Genomic DNA, 21,744 nt, shown 5'->3' on the forward strand with positions numbered 1-21,744 from the left:
TATTATACAATTAGATTAAAATAATGCAAATCACAATATATATAAAATAATATTTTCTTCCATTGTGAAGGTAAGTGCTGTGCTGTATTTCTCTCAGGACTCCCATGACAATACATGGAGGAAGAAGAGAGGTAGATAAGAGGAATAACTGAGCTGGAAAGATTTTTAAATGTGAATAAACATTCAAGGACAGGCGTTTAAAATGAATATTTGTTCAAGAGGAAGAACTATGTAAAGGAGACATTTAGGGCCCCAGTTTCCAAACGACCTGCAACTTTGCCCCTGCAATATTGCGTGTGCCCCCATAAACTCTACATTTATGCATGCAAATGGAATTTGCTCAGATAATTTGAGTAGTCAGCCCAGTGGATGGTTTGAGCATGCAAAAATCAGCACATACATAATTGTGTGTGCAATTTTAGAGACTGAGTTGAAATCGGTTTGTTAATTTGGTTCAGTATTAACAATCAAGAGTTTTGGTATCATTTGAGATAGGAAAATCTTTGATTTTCTTGGCAATTAGTAAACAAATGTTTTCAACTGCTCAATAATTTCTGTTAAATTTATAAGACAAAGATTTTGAAAAGTGACTAGTGATTTTGTGCGTCTCCGTTTTTTGATGACCCACTTGAGATACCTTTAAGGGGCCTAATTTTTCATAAAGGGCATAGCACCCACTTTCTGAATCTTTCTAAGTGCTTCATGTCTAGCAATGAAAAATCAAGGCATCCCAAATAACTAGTCACTTTCCAAAATCTTGGCCTTTTAAAAGTTCCTATAGTTTTATTGATTTTTCTTATAAAAATCTTAAAAATTGCTTTTATATTAATAAAAACAATTCTAATTCTACTTAATGAGCTTATTTACCCTGCTTTAATAAACATCCATGAATAAATCCTCCTTCCAGACTAGGCATAGGCATTAAAGCTGGTCAAAAATTTTCAAAATTCAAAATTTCAAGGAATTTTGTGTCAAAATTTGACAAAAAAGGATAAAAAATATATGAAAGTTACACTTTTTTTACTAACTTTAATGTAACTTTCATATATTTTTTATCCTTTTTTGTCAAAAATTTGACACAAAAGTCCTTGAAATTTTGAATTTTGAAAATTTCTGACCAGCTTTAATATTAGTATCACCTCCTGCAGTCCTTAATCTTATTTCTGTACTGGATTATTGTATTAAATATTTATGAAGAGGCTTAAACTGATCAGTTGGGCCCTTTGATGACATTGAGACTGATCTTTACATAAAACATCAGGTGAGCATCAGTTCAGCAGTTTTTCCTGGAAGTGCACAAGAACAGTCAAGATCAATCTCCAAAAATTGTTTCAAGGGATGTGGGGGGGGAGGAAGCATGGAGGAAAGATTTTTGGTGCAAATATTTGCTAACAGTCAATAGAGATGTGCAGTTGAAAAGAAAAAAAAAAGAGTCACACTCTTTAGAAAGTCCAAACTCACTATAATATACTGTATTTATCACCACACTTCCAAAACAAAAACCAACTAACCAAACAAGATTTGATCAGTTTACACAAGGAGCAGTAGAGGGTTACTAGCAAGCTTGGCATTAATTCAATCAGCCAATTTGAAGGTAAAAATAAAAAAAATATTTGTATTAAATTCTACTGGAGACTAAGATCTTTCTGTAAACATTGAAAATATTTTATGTATTTAGCCACAGGTCTCCAAGGAGCTTCTGGTACAAATGAAATGTCTCAAGAGATTTGAGACATTAAAGCAACAACATTTTGGTTCCCTTAGGGCATCAAATAGCTGGCATTTAGCTCCTGTGTAAAGAGATCTTAATAAAATCCAAACAGCGTGAAATGGAAAGTCTGGAAAAAATGATGAGTTTCACAAACTGAAACAAAACACTATCTCTTTCTTGGTTTCAGAGGAGGAAAAAAAATCAACAGGGATCACTATAAGAAAATAATGAACAGGGCTTGATTAAGATTCAAGAGCTAAACTGCTTATTTTAACAAAGCAAAGCATAATCACTAGCCAGAGCTGATACAATCAAAATCTACTATCAAACTAAAAAACAGGAAACAATGAAGCTGGCCCATGCGGTGGTATGGCAGCTCTCCATGCTGGTGAAGCCTAGCGTGGAGGTTGTATCTTCCAGCTGGAACCAGAAAGTGTAGTGTGCTATATTATGCCAGCATGAGGGAAGCTATTTATGGCAGCCTTCCAATAAAGGTACTGTATTTCCCTAGCTAAGAATTCACTATACATGCAACTACTCAAAAGGGGGCAGAGGAGAATAATGGGCCTCATCCTCTAAGGTACTGTGCGGGCTTAACTCCCTTTGAAGTCAATGGGATTTGAAGGCAATCAGCACTAGAGCAGGTCCAAATTTTTTTGGCAAAAATTTTTTTTCTGTTGAAAATTGCCATTGTGTTCGAGCCAAAACAAATGAGGCAATGTAGGGATTTGAACCCCGGTCTCCCACATGCCAGATGATCACCCTAACCATTGGGTTATTGGCTACAGGTGCACTCACTTTTTTACAAAAAAATTTGAAAGGTCTTAGTTTTGTTCCACATCAGAACAAAAACAAATTTCAAATATTTTTGCAAAATGAAATCGTTTTCCAGCCAGCCCTACTCAACACCGTGCAGGGCTGACCCTTATAAAAAGAAAATGTTCTCTGGAAAGACTCGGTGGAACAAAGCTTCTGTGCTTCCACGTGGGCTTAGCATAGACAATTACTCTCTAAAGGAGGTGAGTCCATTCTATGGATAGTATAGAGCAGAGTCTTTTTGTTCAGCAGTCTGGAATATTATGATACAGAAAGGTAACCCTAATTATTTATAATGTTTCCCTCAGACGGCAAGTGGTTAGACTAGAAATAAAAATCCAAGAACAATGAAATGTATATTGGCACACTGTGGGCTAGATTCACCCCAGCTGGCACAGGGAGATGCAAATTTAACCAGAGAAGCCAGCTGTAGCCTCAGATGTGGGATTGACTTACAGGTGGAGGTGGGGGTTAAGGAGGAAAGACATGTGTTTTTACTACTGTTGGTTTACCCCAGGAACTATGCTGGGAAAGGGCAGCTTTACTTTCTTCCAGGAGCTCCATAGTAACCTTGCCAGCAGAGACTTCCAAGCATACATAGAATCAGCACATCTCTAACTGCTCTGCTTATTGTCTGGCTATGCCGAAAGAAGGACAGGAGACATTTGACATGAGTTTAATCAGGCTGCAACTTTATTATTAAATGTCTGGGATTAACTGGCAGATAAAGTGTACAGTTTATGTAGAAGTGTAACCTCATGTTTATGCCGTAATTACCCAGGGGGCTTTTACCAGCTCCCCCTCTTTTCCCCTCCAGCAAATCCATTGCTGGGACCTTACCATCCACACCCCCACCTTGTAGGAGGGTTAAGGTGGGCTATAAGAATGGAGGGTTGGCTCCCTGCCATACCAATCATAGGAGTCCCCAACCAACCCCCCGTTTGTTCCTTTAATGAACACCTCTTTTTATGTCCTTTTCCAAGCCATTTATCCGGTCACTGTATACCTTTCCTGTGGAGTACCTGCACTGGACATCTGCCCTACATTTAAATAATGAGTTGCGACATATGGTCTACTGCCCGCCATGCATGAACAGAGCCCACCTGAACCTGCTGTGGGGAAGGCGAAGAAAACCTCAACTGCACTCAAGCCAATATGGTGGTAAGGGCAAAATTCCTTCCCAGCCCCCCTAACCAAGAGAAGCATAATGCCCACAGTAGGTGTTGACCAAACCTGGCATTTTACCATCTAAAAGGGGAGGGAAAGTGGGTCCTGCTTCAGTCCTGGTCCATGTAAGACGGGAGGCTTCAGGCACAGATCCACCTCTTTTAAACCCTGCATTCCCAGGGGATGAGTCAACGAAAAGGCTAGGGTGACCAGAGGTCCCGATTTTATAAGGATAATCCTGATATTTGGGGCTTTTTCTTATATAGGTGCCTATTACCCCCCACCCTGTCCCAATTTTTCACACTTGCTATCTGGTTACCCTAGACCACGCTGTCCCTTTTTGCAGCAGTTTTCACTCCCCCCCCCCTTCCTACCAGCCATAAAGCACTGTTTACTTCATTTGGCCAGCCAGCCAAATACCCTACCCACCACCCCCCGCTTAAAGGTGCACAGTGGTCACACACACACACCAGCTAGCACTGACCAGGATACAATGCCCTGCACAACCCTTTTTATCCCCCAGTATTCTGTCCTCCACTTCTCCGTTGCACGGGTCCACTACAGCTTTGTCACTTTTCAGATTGCAAGGCCTTTACAACGAAACTTCCTCCTCCTCACCACATGCTGTGCACCTTGGTTTACACTGGCAGAAGACAGCACAAATGGAGGTGAATTGAGCACTATGTTACAATTTGGGAAAAAGCAAAGATTCTTGTACATTCAGGTCCTGGATTACAGAGAAATCTGTTTGCTGATTTCTTGCTTATTCAAAAACATAATTAATAACGCAAAGAGAAAGAAGATAAACTAGTCTGATGAATGCTGTTTAACTGTGATCAATGGAAAATTTTGAGGTCTGAAGATAAGTCTCATTTTGCCAACTAGTTTCTCTCTAAACCTAAAGTGAATGTTTTTAGCACTTTCCAGTGTTAAGACAGAGCAGGAACTCCAAACCAGACAATCACATTCTTATGTCCTAAAACCCCAATGGTATTCTGTACAGGTTTTTAAAATTTATTATTATACAGGGTGAAGAAATTCTTAAGAGTACATCTTTTGTGCACTGCAGCTCTAGGTAATTAACAGTTTTGTGCAACTAATAGTTGAACCTTTATTTTGACATTTAGCTACACTGGCATTTTGTTCCTTTGCAGAGTTGTGTCAGGAGACAAATAACCACTATTATGAAGCACATTATGGTGGGTATGAGCATAGCTTTTATGTGCATGCACAGAAGAAATATGCAAAGCGAAAGAGGGGAAGAGAATAAAAATGTTCACACTATGTCAAATTAATGCTTAGTGCCCTGTCTTCTGACAGCGGCCAATGCAAGATGCTTCAAAGGGAATGAACAAAACAGAACAATTATTGAGTCAGCCCATCCCAGCATCTGGCAGTAAGGATTAGAGGTTAAAGCCAGAAGTGAACAAAAAAATTCAAATGAAAAAAAATTTCATTGGAAAAATAGCCTTTCAAAATAAACTTTAATGCCAGAAGAGACCATCACATTGCAGGTCACAGAACCTCACACACCCACTCCTCTGTCTGAGTTAATGAAGTCCTCAAATCATGATTTAAAGACTCAGTTACAGAGAATCCACCATTTACTCTAGTTTAAACATTCAAATGACCCATGCCCCATGCTGCACTTTTTACCCAGAATTGCTGATACTATCAACATTTATCATTTCCTGCAAAATGTTTATCATTTTTTGTTTAAATTTGGTACAGTAGAACCTCAGAGTTACAAACACCAGAGTTACAAACTGACCAGTCAACTGCACACCTCATTTGGAACCAGAATCAGGCGGCAGCAGAGACTGGGAGTGGTGGGAGGGGAAATATAGTACCGGACTGTGTTAAATGTAAGCTAATAAAAAAAAAAAAGGAAAGCAGCATTTTCTCCTGCATATTAAAGTTTCAAAGCTGTATTAAATCAATGTTCAGTTGTAAACTTTTGAAAGAACCATAACATTTTGTTTGAAGTTATGAACATTTCAGAGGTAAGAACAACCTCAATTCCCATGGTGTTCTTAACTCTGAGGTTCTACTGTATATAAAATATGTTGATAACCATTTTTATTTAAAAAAATCAAATATTTTGGATAAATGGTCAATTTCAAAATCCAATGATACTAAAATAACTTCAAAAACATTGTCATTTTCATGATTTTTTAACTGTTGATTGGCTTTAGTTATGCACAGAACTAAGATTGGACTCCTTTTCCTGCCTCTGCCACAGATTTGCTCTCCGACCTTAAATAAGTCACTCTGGCCTAAATTATCACAACTGTTTTCTGACTTTGGGTGCCTCAATTTATTTATTGGAAAGGGGAGGAAGGGTAAAGTGCAAGTTATTTGTATTATTACAGAATGGTTCGGATGGATGAATAGACAAACATTGACTGGAAGACTTATGGTATGATCTGATGCAACATACAATATAAAGTTATGTATAAAATATGAAGCTATGTATGAGGACATCAGATTTGTTTATACTTTATTCTGTAGAGAATAATCAATATCAGTTTGCAGATTTTTAATTTATCATATTACAGTATGAATAAAACAGGAGCTACAGGAAATATCTGACTTACTAGCATGAAGTTCTGTTCATTGACTGTTAGATTAATTGCTGGCAAACTGTGGCACAGTGAACACCATTTTAAAGCTAATTTTCCAGAACAGTAGCAAATGTTTCTATTAGCCGAGTAAATGAACAACAAAATATTCATCTGCTTTCATATTTGATATGTGCAGCCATACATCATACTAAACTGTGGATTCAATATGCAGTATTGTATTTGCAGACGCCCACTATTATCTACAGAATACTTAACTTCAGGGGTGAAAGTGGGCTGATATGGGCCAGTACGGCATACCAGTAAGAAGCTGGTACTGGCCCGTATGCAGCCCACGTCGCTGCTGCTTTAACATTGCTGCCCCTTTTGCCGAAGGGGGAGGCATTTAACGTCATTGCCCCTTTTGGCCCCCCTGGCCACCGATGGGTGGGGAAAAGGGGCAGCTGCCCCGGGGCCAGTGATTTAAAAGGGCCCGAGGACCCGAGCCCTGGACCCTTTTTAATTGCCGCTGGAGCCCTGGGTAGTCAGGGACAGGCAGTGTGGATGGGCTGGCTGGGGGAGGCTGACCCCCCAGCCCCGTCACTTTCACGCAAGGCCGGCCCCCGTACTGGTAAGAATTTAGTATTACTTTCACCCTTGCCTGAACTTACCACTTTGGGCCTGATTCAAAACCTGTTGAAGTCAGTGGGAAGATTCCCACTGGTTTCAGATCAGATCCTTCAGAAAGAAGGGGAAATTAACATTCCACAAAATAGAAACCCTGGAAGGCATTTCATCTTGAAATGTTGTCACAGCATTAGCTCACCAATTAGCCTTAACTGTAGAGTCACTACTAGAAGATCTGGCTGCATGGATAAGAAAGACATCTAAGATGACAGCACAGAGTAGATTGGAAGTAGATCAATTATGAAAATTACTCTGACTTACTCATATGTTCCAAATACTTGCTTTAGTCTGAACCTGTTTGTATCATTTCTAAAATTAACTCTTTTTTGTATGGATGCAAACATCAAACCCTCAAGCCAGACACTCTAATACTACTTTTGAGAAAGCTAATGATAACATAAATAATGCATGGACTTGATTGCTATCATTTACCAATGGCACTTCTCTCACAGAGAGAGCTTGATTCGTTCAAGTCATGGTTGCGATGTTTTTTGTAAAGTTTAATGGACATACAACACAATATTCAGTCACTGTACTTAAAAAACCAAGTGTTTGACTTTCCCTCATGTTTTTAAACATATCTATATATAAGATCCTAATAAGAAAGGCACAAAACAAAAGCAAGCAAAGCAGATTATAGATATTACTTTTTATTTGGTTATCTAAACATTTATTTAATTAAAAGAGTTACCCTTTTATTAGGTTAAGGAGCACAGTACATTTTCAGAGAGTAGTGCAGATTGCTGAAATACTGCCACTGATTTTAATAGGAGTTGTCCATCTAAAACTTTTTAGAATGTTTGAAGATTTAGGGGCAAGGGAGCTGATTTTCAGAAGTGCTGAACACCCAAAAAATTAAATGAAAATAATCGGAGCTGTGGCTGGTCACTGCCTCTGAATAGCAGCATGTGAGTCTTAAGTAACACTACATTAAGCAATGGAAATCAATGATAAGAATGGACTGCATTTATAGATATTGTCGTAATTTAATTTCCTATTTTAGTGGGATCAGTGGGAGAAATTTCTGTGGTGTTAAGAGTGTGTGTGTGTCTGTGTTAGTTAAACTTCTGAATCCTGCAGTTGCTTCACACAAGTAGAATGGGAAATGTGATGGGTAAGGAAGTGATCCAGTATCTATTTAAGTTAATGGTAAATCTCCCATTGATTACAGTGGTGCGTAATCAGGCATTAAATGAGTAAAGAAAAGTGTATAATATTGAATAGCCAAATGAGTTAAACAAACATGTAGGCAATTATAACAGTGCAGGACTAGGACTATCTAGAGCAGTGGTGGGCAACCTGCGGCCCATCAGGGTAAGCTGCTGGCGGGCTGCCAGACCATTTGTTTACATTTGCACGGCCGCCCGCAGATCCCAGAGGGCGGCCACGGTTCACTGTTCCTGGCCAATGGGAGCTGCAGGAAGATATTACCTCACCCACCTTATGTCTCTCAATATAGTGTGATTTTCACCTTTTCTCAGGCAAGATGTATAAGCCAAGGGTTTCAAAAGTGACTAGAGAATTTGGGTACCTCAATGTTTGAATGTTAACTTGGAATACTCTAAAAGGGTCTGATTTTCAATGTGGCGCGCCTCACTTTAAAAAAGTGAGAAGCACCATACTGAAAATCAGTCCCCTTTAAGGAGTTCTAAGTTGAACACTGAACAAATGAGGCAACCAGAATCACTATTCATTTTTTAAACTTTCAGTCTGTCTTAAAATAAAAGGTGACATTTATAATTAGGTAGATTAATTCCTACATATTTCTAATTAAAAGGTATTTTGATTTTAAGAGCCCCCGAATAAAACAGTGTTAATTTAATTAAAGAAATAAAAATGCTTAGTCTAATAAGCATTTCACTAATGTGAGGTGTGATTAAAATCATATACACTTTTAAAAATATGTAATTAGTCAAAAATTAGCCCCTGAACAGTCTTCACCATTTAATAAACTGAGCTGAATGAGCTAAGAACAACAAACAAAAACATTACAGACTCATGGCAGGGTCTTTAGTGCCTGAGGCAACATGATTAATTGTGGTGGCAGAAAGACCTGTGAAAACTCCATTCTTGAGTCTCAATTCAGTCTGCTAAAGAAACTGATAAGAACATGAACAATTATCACATGCACATTTTACTCCTCTGATTCCATTGCTCTTGTATTTTTGCTTTCCCATTTTAGTTGCTTAGCCTGAGATTCTGTCATTTAGTAATATTAGTCAATTTGAGGCTGACTTGGGGGAAAACTCAGGCCACAGCACCACCTAAAAGTATTTTAACAGGGGGATAAATGTATTGGCAGTGAAATAGCCTCTGATGTTCGGCACTATTCTCCTCCATAAGAGAATGGGAGAGCATCAGAGGCTCCATGAGCCTCTCCCTGAACTGGCTTCAATCTGCTCCCAAACACCTCCTGCACACCAAAATGCAGGAAGCCCACCTGACATTAAGCTTGATGCTACAGGAAGGGTGTGCCATTCTCAAGTCTTGTCCTCACCTTTCCTGCATAGCAGAACCACACTGATTCTACAGCCAGACTGCCCGCTGTAGCCATGGAAGAAGGAGCTAGGTTTGCCCCTTAGAGAAGGTTATAGAAGATGCAACCATCAGCCCACTTCCTATACCCCTCATTCTCCATGTGGGGATTGGTAAAATAAGTGCTGTAATAGCTGACTACATCACAAGTGCAGATGATATACAGGAGTAGAAGTAAATTCTATTGATAAGAGTTTGAAATGAATGTTAGTACAGGTCAAGATTAGGTGATATTAGTGGGAGGAAAAAGTAATTTAGTGCTACAGCATCTGTTTTTGCTTGCCATTTTATGATTTAGACTGGCACACAGCAGGTGCCAGTCTAAATCAGTTGTGATTTTTTACCGTTTAACATGGATGTAAAATTTGGTGGGAGATTAGCTAGGAGGTATCTGAGAATAGCAGTTAGAGCAAGGTCCATTTTGGAGGGTTCAGAAAAGTCTCTTTCCCATCCACTTCTGCAGCACCTTCCTACTTCTCACCCAGGTCTATGTTCTCCACTTTCAACTACTGGTAAGCCTTCCTTTGAAGGCTCAGCATGTCTGGTATCATCTTTTACAAGGACTCCTGGCTGTTTCTTTTTACATATCTCTGTGTGATTCAAAGGCATATGTGGACTCTTGGATACCACCACCAAGGCAGCCCAAGAGAGATATGGACTTTAAGCACGTAACCAGGGCAACAGCTGGACTGAGAAATGAAGTCAGCTACTGTCCTTTCTCTGTCTTGAGGGCATGAGAAGGTCAGATGTCATATACAGAGGTTACGTCTTCACTGCCGGCCATATTGGCGGGTAGCAATCGATTTCTCGGGGATCGATATATCACGTCTCATCTAGTCCTGTCGACTCCGGACCGCCGCCAACGCGAACGGCAGTAGCGGAGTTGACAGAGGGAGCCACGGAAGTCGATCCCGCGCCGTGAGGACAGTAGGTAACTCGATCTAAGATACTTTGACTTCAGCTACATTATTCACATAGTTGAAGTTGCGTATCTTAGATTGATTCCCCTCCCGCCAGTGTAGACCAGCCCAGAGTTAGAGCAGTTATTCCCAGGAGAAGGGTGGTGGAAAAGATATGGCGTCTCCCTTTAGAAATAGAACAGCTGAGGTGTGTGTGGGAGAGAGAGAGAGAACTGTTGTGGAGTATTTAGCTATGTAACGAAGACATTTGTTTTCTGTGCATTTGTAGCTTTGACTCTCTAAAGACTGCTATCTGTGGAGTCTGGCAGCCATTTTGTGTTCAGTTTAGTGAGATTGTCAGAGGAGACACACAAACACTGTGCTGTCTCATGGACATTTAATGTTTATTCTTTCTTATTTTGCTGTTCCGTCAATCTGAAATAAAGTAAAAAGAGAAGCTTAACTCTCTCACCAACAGAAGCTGGTCCAATAAAATATATTACCTCTTGTGTCTCTCATCAGAAATAAAGGTAATTCTGACAAAGTATGTTTGTTCTTTGTGCACAAACGTAACACATGGCATACCCTCCTTGGGCACGATCTATCAAGGAAGGTGCACAGAACTCCTCTTAGAGATGACTAACACAAAGGTATACATCCTCACTGAGGGGCCACATGACTTGCCCAATCCAGCCATCAACATGTGCTAACTAGGCTCCCTAAAATGTTCTCTCTCTGTGAAAAATGAAAAGGCAAGATATGTACGACGCTGGCAGGCCAGGTACCAGCTCATGCCAATGTCCCCATATCTCAGCTGGACATTGGGGGGTTGCAAGTGCTGGGGTGGTGGCCTGTGACCCCTGCTGGTGCTATCAGGGGGAGAGGTGAGCCACAGCACATGGCCCGGGACCTCTACTGGTGCTGGGAGGAGAAGGGTTGGCGCGGCTCACAGTCTCCCTACCCAGCTCCGCATGTCCCTGCAGCTCCTAGCAGGAGGGGTGGACAAGGGCTGCTACTCCCACACGCGCTGACTCAGCAACTCCCATTGGCCAGGAACTGCAGCCAATGGGAGCTTCAGGGGCATTGCCTGCAGGTCCTCTGGCCCCTCCACCTAGGAGCTGCAGGGACATGCCAGTGGGAGCTGGGGAGCCCCCACCCACATGTAAGCACCGCCCCATATACCAACCCCCTGCCCCAGCCCTGAGCCCCATCCCACACACCCAGACTGCTGCTGCTGGCCCAGGGGCTGCCCAGCCAGGCAGTCCCTGAGCCAGCACCAGCAGCTGAAGAAGTCACGGAGGTCATGGAAAGTCATGAAATCCGTGACTTCCATGAACTCTGTGACAGACACACAGCCTTAGTTAATATTGAGAAATGGTTTAGATTCTATTGAATACCTGTAAGTTGCTGTGTGCACTAATCTTACTTGTAATATCTGTGTTCCATATTGTAATATAATATTTGAACAGGTGTAGCATAAACCCTCTGTGACTGTATGAATCACCATACAGGAGAAGGACATTAATTAGTGTGAAGAGCTGCTCTTCTACAGAAATTGTTATGCTCCTCCTGAAAGAGGAGACACATCAATACCAATGGGCTACAGCTGAATCTTACAACTGAAAACTCCCTACATCTGTATTGAAAAACCATTGACAAAAGGACTAAAGATTCTTATTGTTGTTTGGCTCTCCTCCTTGTGAAGATGAGTCATGCAAGGAGACTCCTCCCATCAGCTGAGTTTTCAGCTCAGAGCACATGGCAGGAGGAGGATAAAAACCCAAACCAAGAGAAGTAAGGATCTCTATGCTGCTTGGTTTCTGGGAGAGGTAAGGTGTTTCTGGGCATAAGCAAGAGATATTCTGCTGCTTAGTTTGGGTTAGCCCTAAAGGATGAGTAAAGCTTGCTGATTATAGGAGCCTATATTATGCTTTGAAACCTAAGACAGTAACTCATTCATGTGTCTATGCTTGATTCAACCTAGAAAGTAACACTTCAGTTTCCTTTTCCTATTTAATAAATCTTCATATAGTTTACTATAGGATTGGCTACAAGCATTGTCTTTGGTGTGAGCCCTAAAATGCAACTGACCTGGGGTAAGTTACTGGTCTATTGGGATTAGAAGTAACCTGAATATTTGCTGTGATTCCTGGTGTAAGGGGTCATCTATCACAGCTAAATGCTGGGTGTAGCAAGACAGACCAGAGTACGAAAGGGAACTAACTGTACCTCTATGTTAAAAGTGTTAAAGTGTCTAAGGAGTTTGCACTTGGCGCAGCTAGTTGGTGAAATCTAAGTTTAGAATTCACAACCAATTAGGGGTTTGTGCCCTGTTTTTTAACAGTCTGCCCTAAGGTAGGTACATCACCATTGGGAGCTTCAGAACAGGAAATAAGCTCTTTACGGCAGTGACTGCTTTATGTTTCAAGTGTCATGCCTATCTATGATACTATATAAACATATAAGAGTAACAAATAATTCTGGTGCTATAAAAACTGTGACAATAAGGGCAGTGACAGTTGTTGCAATGATAGGAAAAATAGATGAAGATATAAGACAATGTCGACAAGATGCAGAGTACTAAACTAGAGTAAGGAAATGTAAAAGGGATAAGGTGAGGTGGGTGAATCATTAGGAAAAGGTTACACTACATAAATGTCCTGAATCTAGAAAAGGTCAACAAATGAAGAGGTGAGAAAAATCAACAGGAGGCAAGCGGGAAATGTTGTTTAATATCAGAGAAGACTTTTGACAGTAGACAGTGGTCGGGTGAGAAAAGGTGAGAAAAGGTCAGTGAAAGCAAAAGAAAGGTCAGTGAAAGACTGAGAAACAAGGAATAATAATGTGAAGTGCAAGGAGTTTATAAAGGGCTACATACAGAACAGGTAGAAGTTCATAATGACTCTGTCATTTAGCCAAGGAAATTGGTGGGAATAAAATGGATAATAAGCTTGGATTCCATGTTTTGCAGTTCGCATCATAGAGTTCCATTCTGCATATCTAACAGAGATATCATGGCAATTATAAGGTGAAAAACAATGAACCAAATTCTTTCCTCGTATAGCTCCACTTATTTCATAGTTTATCAGCCCTATAATCTAATTTCCCCATAGATCTATCAGTGGCCTCCATTTCTAGCTGTACTGTAGAATTATGAGCTGATATACAGGGCATCTGCTTGTTCGCCAGCAACAAAAACTGGTCATTTACTGCAAAGAACATTATGTACAAAACATGTTTTTTCTTGTTGTATATAGCAACTTCATATGTTTTTAAATGTGCAATTCCCATTAGCTTTATTCCCTGCCTGTGTCAGGCAGTTGTAAAGTGCCTATCATCTTGGTTATTAGTATTTATTATTTTTATAAAAGTAACACTCTGACTTTGGCCTAAACTGGTGTCTCTAATTGTGCTAGGCACTATGCAAACACGTAAGGCTTGTCTACATTACTGGTTCACTACTGGTGAAAAAACACCCCCCCGAGTGACATAAATTACATTGACTTAAAGCAGTGTCTACAGCGTGCTATGTTGGTGGGAGACACTCTCTTGCCAAAATAGCTTCTACCTCTCTATGGCCTGGTCTACATGGCGGGTAGGAGGGAGAATCAATCTAAGTTACGCAACTTCAGCTACGTGAATAATGTACTTAGACCTACTCACCACGATGTCTTCACTGCGGTGAGTCGACTGCTGCCGCTCCCCCTTCGACTCTGCCTGCACCTCTCATGGCGGTGGAGTACAGGAGTCGATAGGAGAGTGCTCGGGGGTCGATTTATTGCATCTAGACTAGACGCGATAAATTGACCTCTGTTGGATCAACTGCTGCCTGCCAAACGGGCGGGTAGCATACACATACCCTTTGAGGTAGAGTAATTACGTCGACCAGAGAGCATCTTCATAGTGCAGTGAAGACAAGCCTATAATATGAGGCAGTGCCTGCTCCTCTGCAGGCCAAATACACAAGATACAAGGGGAGGAGAAAGAAGATCATATTAATTCAATTTTACAAATAGGAAATGGAGGCCCACAGAGATCAAATGATTTTTCCAGGGTCACATAGGACATGAACCCATATTTCCTAGTCCAGAGCCTTAATCTCAAGACTATTGCTCTTCTTGGTATCCAAACACCTTTCCCGATAGTAAACCTATTCACTGGAATGATGAATCTCTACTTATTGCCATTTTGGATTTCCTTTTCTGAGATGCAAAACTCTCACAGCTTGTAAGTGGCTATGAGGACTTGCTCTAAAAAATAGCTGAGATTCTGTTGCTCCAAAGAGATCCAACAATCCTCTGATCTGTCCTGCAGAACCATAACTCTTTCCAAGTGACAGCACTATATTTTCAAGTTGTTTTGTTTATATGTAATGTACTGGAACCTTCAGCCTATATGTGATAGACTAATGAACATCCCCAGGTGGATGTGTGTTAATATTAGTGACAGAACTATGCTAAACTAACAATTTTCCCTCCTAGACTACAGTATGTTGTTTTAACAACAAACAAACAAACAAACAAACAATTTTTAAGGTAAAGTGACAGATTTAAGTTTCCACCTAAACTAGCCAACAGTTTAAGGAGGAGAACAAAAGTCTTTCATTTTTTAATTTTTATGTCTTTAACTTGCTCATGAAATGTATTTTTCTACTTCTTTCACTGGCTGGGAGAGTTTTTTTGCACAGTTCTAGCAGTAATGGTGTCTCTCTGGAAATTCATTTTTCTCCAGTGCCTGTGCTGTCTTTCTTCTTAATAGCCTTCCCTACATTCAGTGTACTGAAGCATGCAGATCACACTGATGGAACTGCAGGAATAATATCCCATTATTCTATTTTGCACATTTCTCCCTTTCTGCTTAATGGCAGTACAGTATGCAGACTACATTTGCAGATGAACTGTATTACTGACTACACGCTATGGCTACAGTCCTGCAACTGACTCAGAGAAGGCAGATCCCTGCCTTCCCACATAACCACTGCAGGATTGGAGCAATAGTACACAACTGTAAGATTTGCACTGAGATGTTTGTCAAGGTCTGTTACCCTCAAGAACCAGGATTCTTTGTCAGGGACTAGAACTGAATCAGACCGGTTTGGTTCAGATAATAAAAAAAGCTCTTACTTTTTTTTCTTTCACTAAATAAATTGGTCTTTTGTGTTCAGTTAATTTTCTTTTCCTTAGTGAATCAGAATAAATCTCAACTCTTAGCACTGAAAAGTTAAAGAACAGGACTCACTGTATGGTATAAAAATCAGATAGAAAAAAAATAGTCAAATGTAGTTACCATCTGTCACCTGGTAAGTAGCCAGTTTGAACTGGTATCCCAAGGCAGCAAGTGTTCACATTGCAAAAACCATGACCATCACCATAACCATCAAGTTTGTGGCTACTTATATCAGAAAGGTGAATGAGTACAAAGACTGAACTACCCTCAGCCTCGGTAGAGATGGGAAAACTGGATATAATGGTGCGTAAACACTGGAGAGATCTGTGGTATACTCTTCTAGACACACGTGAAGTTAGTTACTGGGAGAAGGGTCCTCTGAGTGACATTTGTATTCAGGAGTTCAATGATTACCATCCTCAAATATGAAGGGCTCTACATCTGACTAGCTAAAAATAATCCTCCAAAACATGACTGAGTCACTTTGGCGGGAAAGCTCGTGCTGCTGCTGTGCGTACTATATATCATCTATAGATCAGGGTTTCTCAAACAGGGGTCGCAGCTTGTGTAGAGAAAGCCCCTGGTGGGCCAGGCCGGTGTGTTTACCTGCCCCATCCGCAGGTCCGTTCGATCGTGGCTCCCACTGACCGCGGATCGCTGCACTGGGTGGATCGCTGCTGGAACTCCCATTGGCCCGGAGCAGCGATCTGCAGCCAGTGGGAGCAGTGATCAGCCGGACCTGCATACGGGGCAGATAAACACACTGGCCCGGCCTGCCAGGGGCTTTCCCTGCACAAGTGGCGACCACTGTTGGAGAAACCCTGATCTATAGATAAACAGAGGAATTAAGTCTTCTGGATTGGCAATGCATACCAGTATCTTTCACCAGTATTAAATTCACTTAAAATGCATTAATATGCAGATAAATAATATATACATGATATAGTATTAGTGGATTTTTGACTTCTCAGGATTTCTTTAAGAAGCTCTATTAAAGTCACTCATATGACATACTGCACTAAATGTAAGAAATAAACTAAGATAGGATAGTGAAATCAATTTTCTACGTATTCTTAAATACAGAAGGCACTCACATTTTTGGAGCAAGATATGTATTTTTGTAAGCAGTGGAGCAAACATGAATATACTGTCAAATAATTCATTCTCCTAATTTGTGAAACCTTGGTCTGATCAATAATAATGGAATATGGTTTATCAGTGTCTTGTCTTGAAATAGCACCTGTTCTTAAGAGCAAGAAGAAAGATTGAAGATAACAGTTCATAGTTTATGTAGTAATATTATAATTTTACCATAGAAACATTATAGCATGTCACGGTACACAATGCGACAGTAACAGCAAACCACTGACAAGAAACAAACAAACAACTAGCTGGGAAAAAATGAGGTCACAGAGATTACCTATGTTGGTTTATTTTATTTTTTTTATTGTATCTTTTCATTTTAACAGGGCTCAGATATTGACACTATCTCCTTTCTAGACCAGAGAGTTGCAGGTGTTGAGTCCTGGAATCGATGCTTATATCCAATACTGATATTACAATCCATTACAGAATAAGTGCCATCCTATTAGAAGGTACTATTCCTCATTGAGCAAAACAGCCTCCCATAACAACACTCAATCTCTCTCACTCTCTTAAGTAGCAGCAAGACAGGTTAAGCAGCATTAATTACACACTAACACAGTTGATTTTGCTAACCACTCAATGTTAGACATAAAACACAAAATAAACCCATTACTTTACTGCTTAATGTCCCCCCTTCCCCCCCACAATAATACAGGATACGAGTGTCAGTAAATCAGGACCACCCTACACAAAAACAATAAGACCGGGAACTCATTTAGACTAAATTCTTTTTTCTTTCCCACTGCATATTATAATCTTTTCTGAATCTGGCTTTATTGCTGGAATTGGGATGTTCTCAGCAGAAGCCCATTCTTTATGGAATTTGCTTCCACTGGTTGTTTGCCAGAGATTGGAGATATGTGCACCTGTCTGTATCATCTGTTTGGTGGGTGAGCTGAAGGCTTTGCAATGATGAGGTACATGCCAGTAAACAAATATGGATTAGTAAAACAAAGACTATGTAACCAAATGTGTGCAGGTCACTGTTTATTTAATTGTATTTTTAAATAATGTGAGGTGCTCATATGCTATGGTGCTGGCCACCATTTTACTACTGCTTGTAAATTATGCTTTACATGTTCTGAGTAATCAGTCATGAATCAACACCAGCTGTTTAAAAGCTACTGCACAAAAGCCATTCTGGCATTTGCACACTCACACAAGCAGACTTAAGCACTGAACATAGGAATATTTCTAAGAGGTGGTTTAAAGAAGTTTTATCTTATAATGCCTCAGTGACTTTCTATCCCACATATCTGTTGATGGAGCACTTCATTCATTCTGAGTGACATACTCTATGCACTTGTGATATCACCAACTTTTTTATTTGCACCATAAATAAGTGTATGAAATAAATACTTCAATAAAATATACATATAATAATGCCTCCATTGCTTACGTAAAAAAAATAAATACTACCGATAGAGGTGAATGGGAAGGAACTAATAAAATTAGCATATTTGATGGATGAACAGTGTCAAGACACTGATGAGGAAAATTCTTATTGCTAAAGAATAAAGCTGAATTTAAATCTATTGCAAATGAGCAAGTGAATGAGTCGCAGCTGATTATAGTATATATTCAAAACATTATTTCCCCACTTTAGTGAAAATGACATGCCTTCTGATGTTGCAACTTCCCATTTTAAAACACATAAAGGTACAGGGGAACAATGAAAGAAGCTCCAATGGGTGCTACATATGGGATTTGGTGATCCAGTTTTGGATACTTTGAAAACAAGATGTAGTTGTAGCTATGTTGGTCCCAGGATATTAGAGAGACAAGGTGGGTGAGGTAATAACTTTTATTGGACCAACTTCTGCTGGTGAGAGAGACAAGCTTTGGAGATCTGCGAGGCTTGAAAATTTGTCTCTCTCACCAAGAGAAGTTGGTTCAATAAAAGATATTACCTCACTCACCTTGTCTCTCAAACGCAAGGGGAATTCTCAAAGCAAGATATAGGCAGTGTTTGTTCTCTCAAATACATCCTAAGTACTGGTTACTTAAAGTGTCTGGGAATTCAAGCCTGAGCTGGCCAGTCAGCCTCTGAAACTTCCAAAGCATCATGCTGCAGAGGCACTGCTGTCCTTCCTGTGTCACTGCCCGCTCCCATTCTTCTCCTGCTCTTTCTAGTTACCTCTCCATAACAGCCATTCCTTGCTTTTCCTGCTCAGATTTCCTCTTCCCAGCTCTTATGGTGTCTTGCTCGCCCCTGTCTACTTACCCTCAATTCCTTTCCCCACTGGCTACTCCACTCTCTAGCCCTTCATTTTGGTCTGAATCCACTAGGTTGATTATCTCTCTACTAGCTCCCTGATGAACTCTTCCCAGTCTTCATACACCAATCAGATTATGCCCCATCAACTTTATCTCTTTGTTTGGTTTAACAGCTGCCTTTCAGATTGTTGCTGCCCTTCATTGTAATGCCTGCCTTTTCACCCCAGCCCTCAGCTTTAGCATATCCACACAACTGCTGTTACCATGGCTTGAAGTAGTTCTGACTCCTTTCTGCCAGTTCCTTCCCCTGCAGTGCATTGTCTACTAGGCAATGCCTCTGATCCCAGTTAAGACATCAGAAATTGAGATGGTCCAACCAGTTCTTTGGTTATACTCTCATGGAGGGCAAATGTCCCCAAGATCAGCTTTTCAGGGAACTTCAGTCCCCCACCCCAACTGTCACTATATTGACACAGTTCACTGATCTTTACCTCCATTCTCTCTTCCCCACAAATAACACATGATTCTGTTGGCCCCTTTGATACTGGGATTTCTTACATACTGCCCACAGATAGAATTTTGCATTAAGTAGTACTATTTTGAACCTGTTTTATTTTTATAATCCACATCCACACTTGGTTGTGAGCTTTCAATCATCATAACACACGATCCAGACAGATAAAAATATATCCTGCCACTCACACTGCAACTTTGAGAAAGAAAGAGTTCATTTCTCACTTAGAGAGATGTGAATTTATTCAGCTTGGGCTAGAGTAACTAAAAAAGAAAAGGCAACATTATTTTATATGGTAAAATACTCAAATCATGTTTTACTGGTTTAAGCAAACCATGTTACTGCAATCTTACATTTGACTCTTACACTTTTCTTCACTACCACGCTAAATTGATGGAAGAGCAATCTCCTGTTGACGTGATTTATCCACCTCAAAGAGAAGTGGAAGCTATGTCGATGGAAGATCATCTCCTGCCGACATAGTGCGGAGAAGACACCGTAGTAAGTCAGTGTAAGTTATGTTGCTCAAGGGAATGGGTTTTTTACACCCCTGTGTGACATAACATGTCAACTTCAGCAGTATTGTAGACCAGGCTTTAGGCTGCTGACAAGATAACTGATTGAGGCATATCTCAGTGAGTTATAGCATTGCCATATGTTTTTTTCCAAAAAGTCAAAACACGCACACGACCCAAATGACATTTGGAACCTTCTGAGACTGAAGGATTCCATTAGCAATGGCCTTCCCCTCCCCTCCCCACACTTTCTAATAAGTCCAAGGCCCTTTAGAAAATATGATGTGACAAATCTCCAAGCATAGTAATACTAAATCACATACCATCCCAGTATTACTCAGACCCCAGAATTATTAATAGTGCAATAATAGTAATAACCTACTCTGCTAGCCAGGAAGTACTATTAGCAGGGATACAGTATCCAATAGTATTTCCTCTCATAGGATATAAGAGGCAAAACTTCCTTTAGTGTCCTAAATAAGCAACAGATAAAGGAGCCCAAGAACCCTCTCAAACATACCTCAAGGTTTATCTCATCCTATTCTGCCTGCTATTTACAGTCATGCTATGAGCTTCATATAAAATTTGGTACACATTTCCAGATTTTCCTTATCTGTCAGGTTTTTTATACTTTCTTACCTAGCTAAAGCTGGAGCTGAGAAGACACTCAAACACATGCAAAGACTTGCAGAATAAGCTATGTGTTGGTGTGATGAAGTGTTTTTTTCCCCTTTGCTAGGTTGTACATGAGCCTATGTGAGTCTTACTGTTTTGCATGAATACTGCATGTACCTCAGTTTTCCTGTGTATTACACCACTGCCTAGGTGGTGGGAATAAGGGAGTGTGACTTTTGCTGAGAGGGCAGGTGAGGTTGCTCCAGCTGCCTGCACGTAAGCGATGGCTGATGCCTTTCATAACCTGAGAACCAGGAGGGGGACGTGATGAGGTGACACATTGCCTCGGAAGCATGACAAAAAATGGGGGGAGATGGGGAGGGTTGGAGGTCTGGCCGCTGGAAGGGGTCAGTCTCTTTTTTGGGACTCGGAGAGGGGAGTCCAAAGGCACCATGCCGTGGGTCCCCTCAAGATGGACTTGGCTAAAGTTACTGATTTCTGTGTTAGCAAACTCTGTTGTATGCTGTATTCCTGGCAACTAACAAACCCTTCTGTTTTACACGCTGGCTGAGAGTCACGAATGACTGCAAATTTGGTGTGCAGGACCCTCTGGCTTCCCCAGGGGTCCCGTCCAGGTGGACCCGCTACAGAAGTGCACAGTGAGAACAGGGGTGCTGAATGCTCTGAGGTCAGACCCAGGAAGGCCATAGATGAAGAAGCTTTTTGCCCTGGACAGTGTGCCCGGAAGTAACTTGACCAGATGAGGAGGAGAAAATATTGGGACACATGACGGAGGAGAGGGGGTCTGTTGGTGGAGCAAAAAAAAAAAAAAAAAAGCCGAGTTGGGACGTGGGACAAACACCTAAATATCAGGACGGTCCCAATTTTATCGGGATGTCTGGTCACCCTAGGTACTCTGGCATTATTTTCAGTGATTATCCTTGTTTTCCTCTCAGCAGAATAATGATTTTATTTTAAATTTATTTATTTTCTTCTTTATGCTCTAGGTCCCAGGTTTTGAACATGATTTATGCCTACAGCCCACATATATAATTACTGCAGACAAACATAGTAATTTCATTCACAAATGTCTAGTTTGATGTCTAATTGGTCACTGGCATGTCATTTGCGTGTGCATTGACTGTAAATGCCTGCTCAATCAGGCAGCAAATTATGCACTACTTTGCATACAATG

General features: G+C 40.6%; 1 protein-coding gene across 5 annotated transcripts in view; it reads right to left on the minus strand.

Annotated features, from left to right (window-relative positions):
• The window catches only part of DOK6 (docking protein 6), a 395,394-nt gene that overhangs the window by 115,354 nt on the left and 258,296 nt on the right, over positions 1-21,744 (minus strand). The gene's annotated exons all lie outside the window — the stretch shown is intronic.

This window comes from Mauremys reevesii, linkage group 2, assembly GCF_016161935.1.
Source record: "Mauremys reevesii isolate NIE-2019 linkage group 2, ASM1616193v1, whole genome shotgun sequence".
In the NCBI taxonomy this organism is placed as follows: Eukaryota; Metazoa; Chordata; order Testudines; family Geoemydidae; genus Mauremys; species Mauremys reevesii.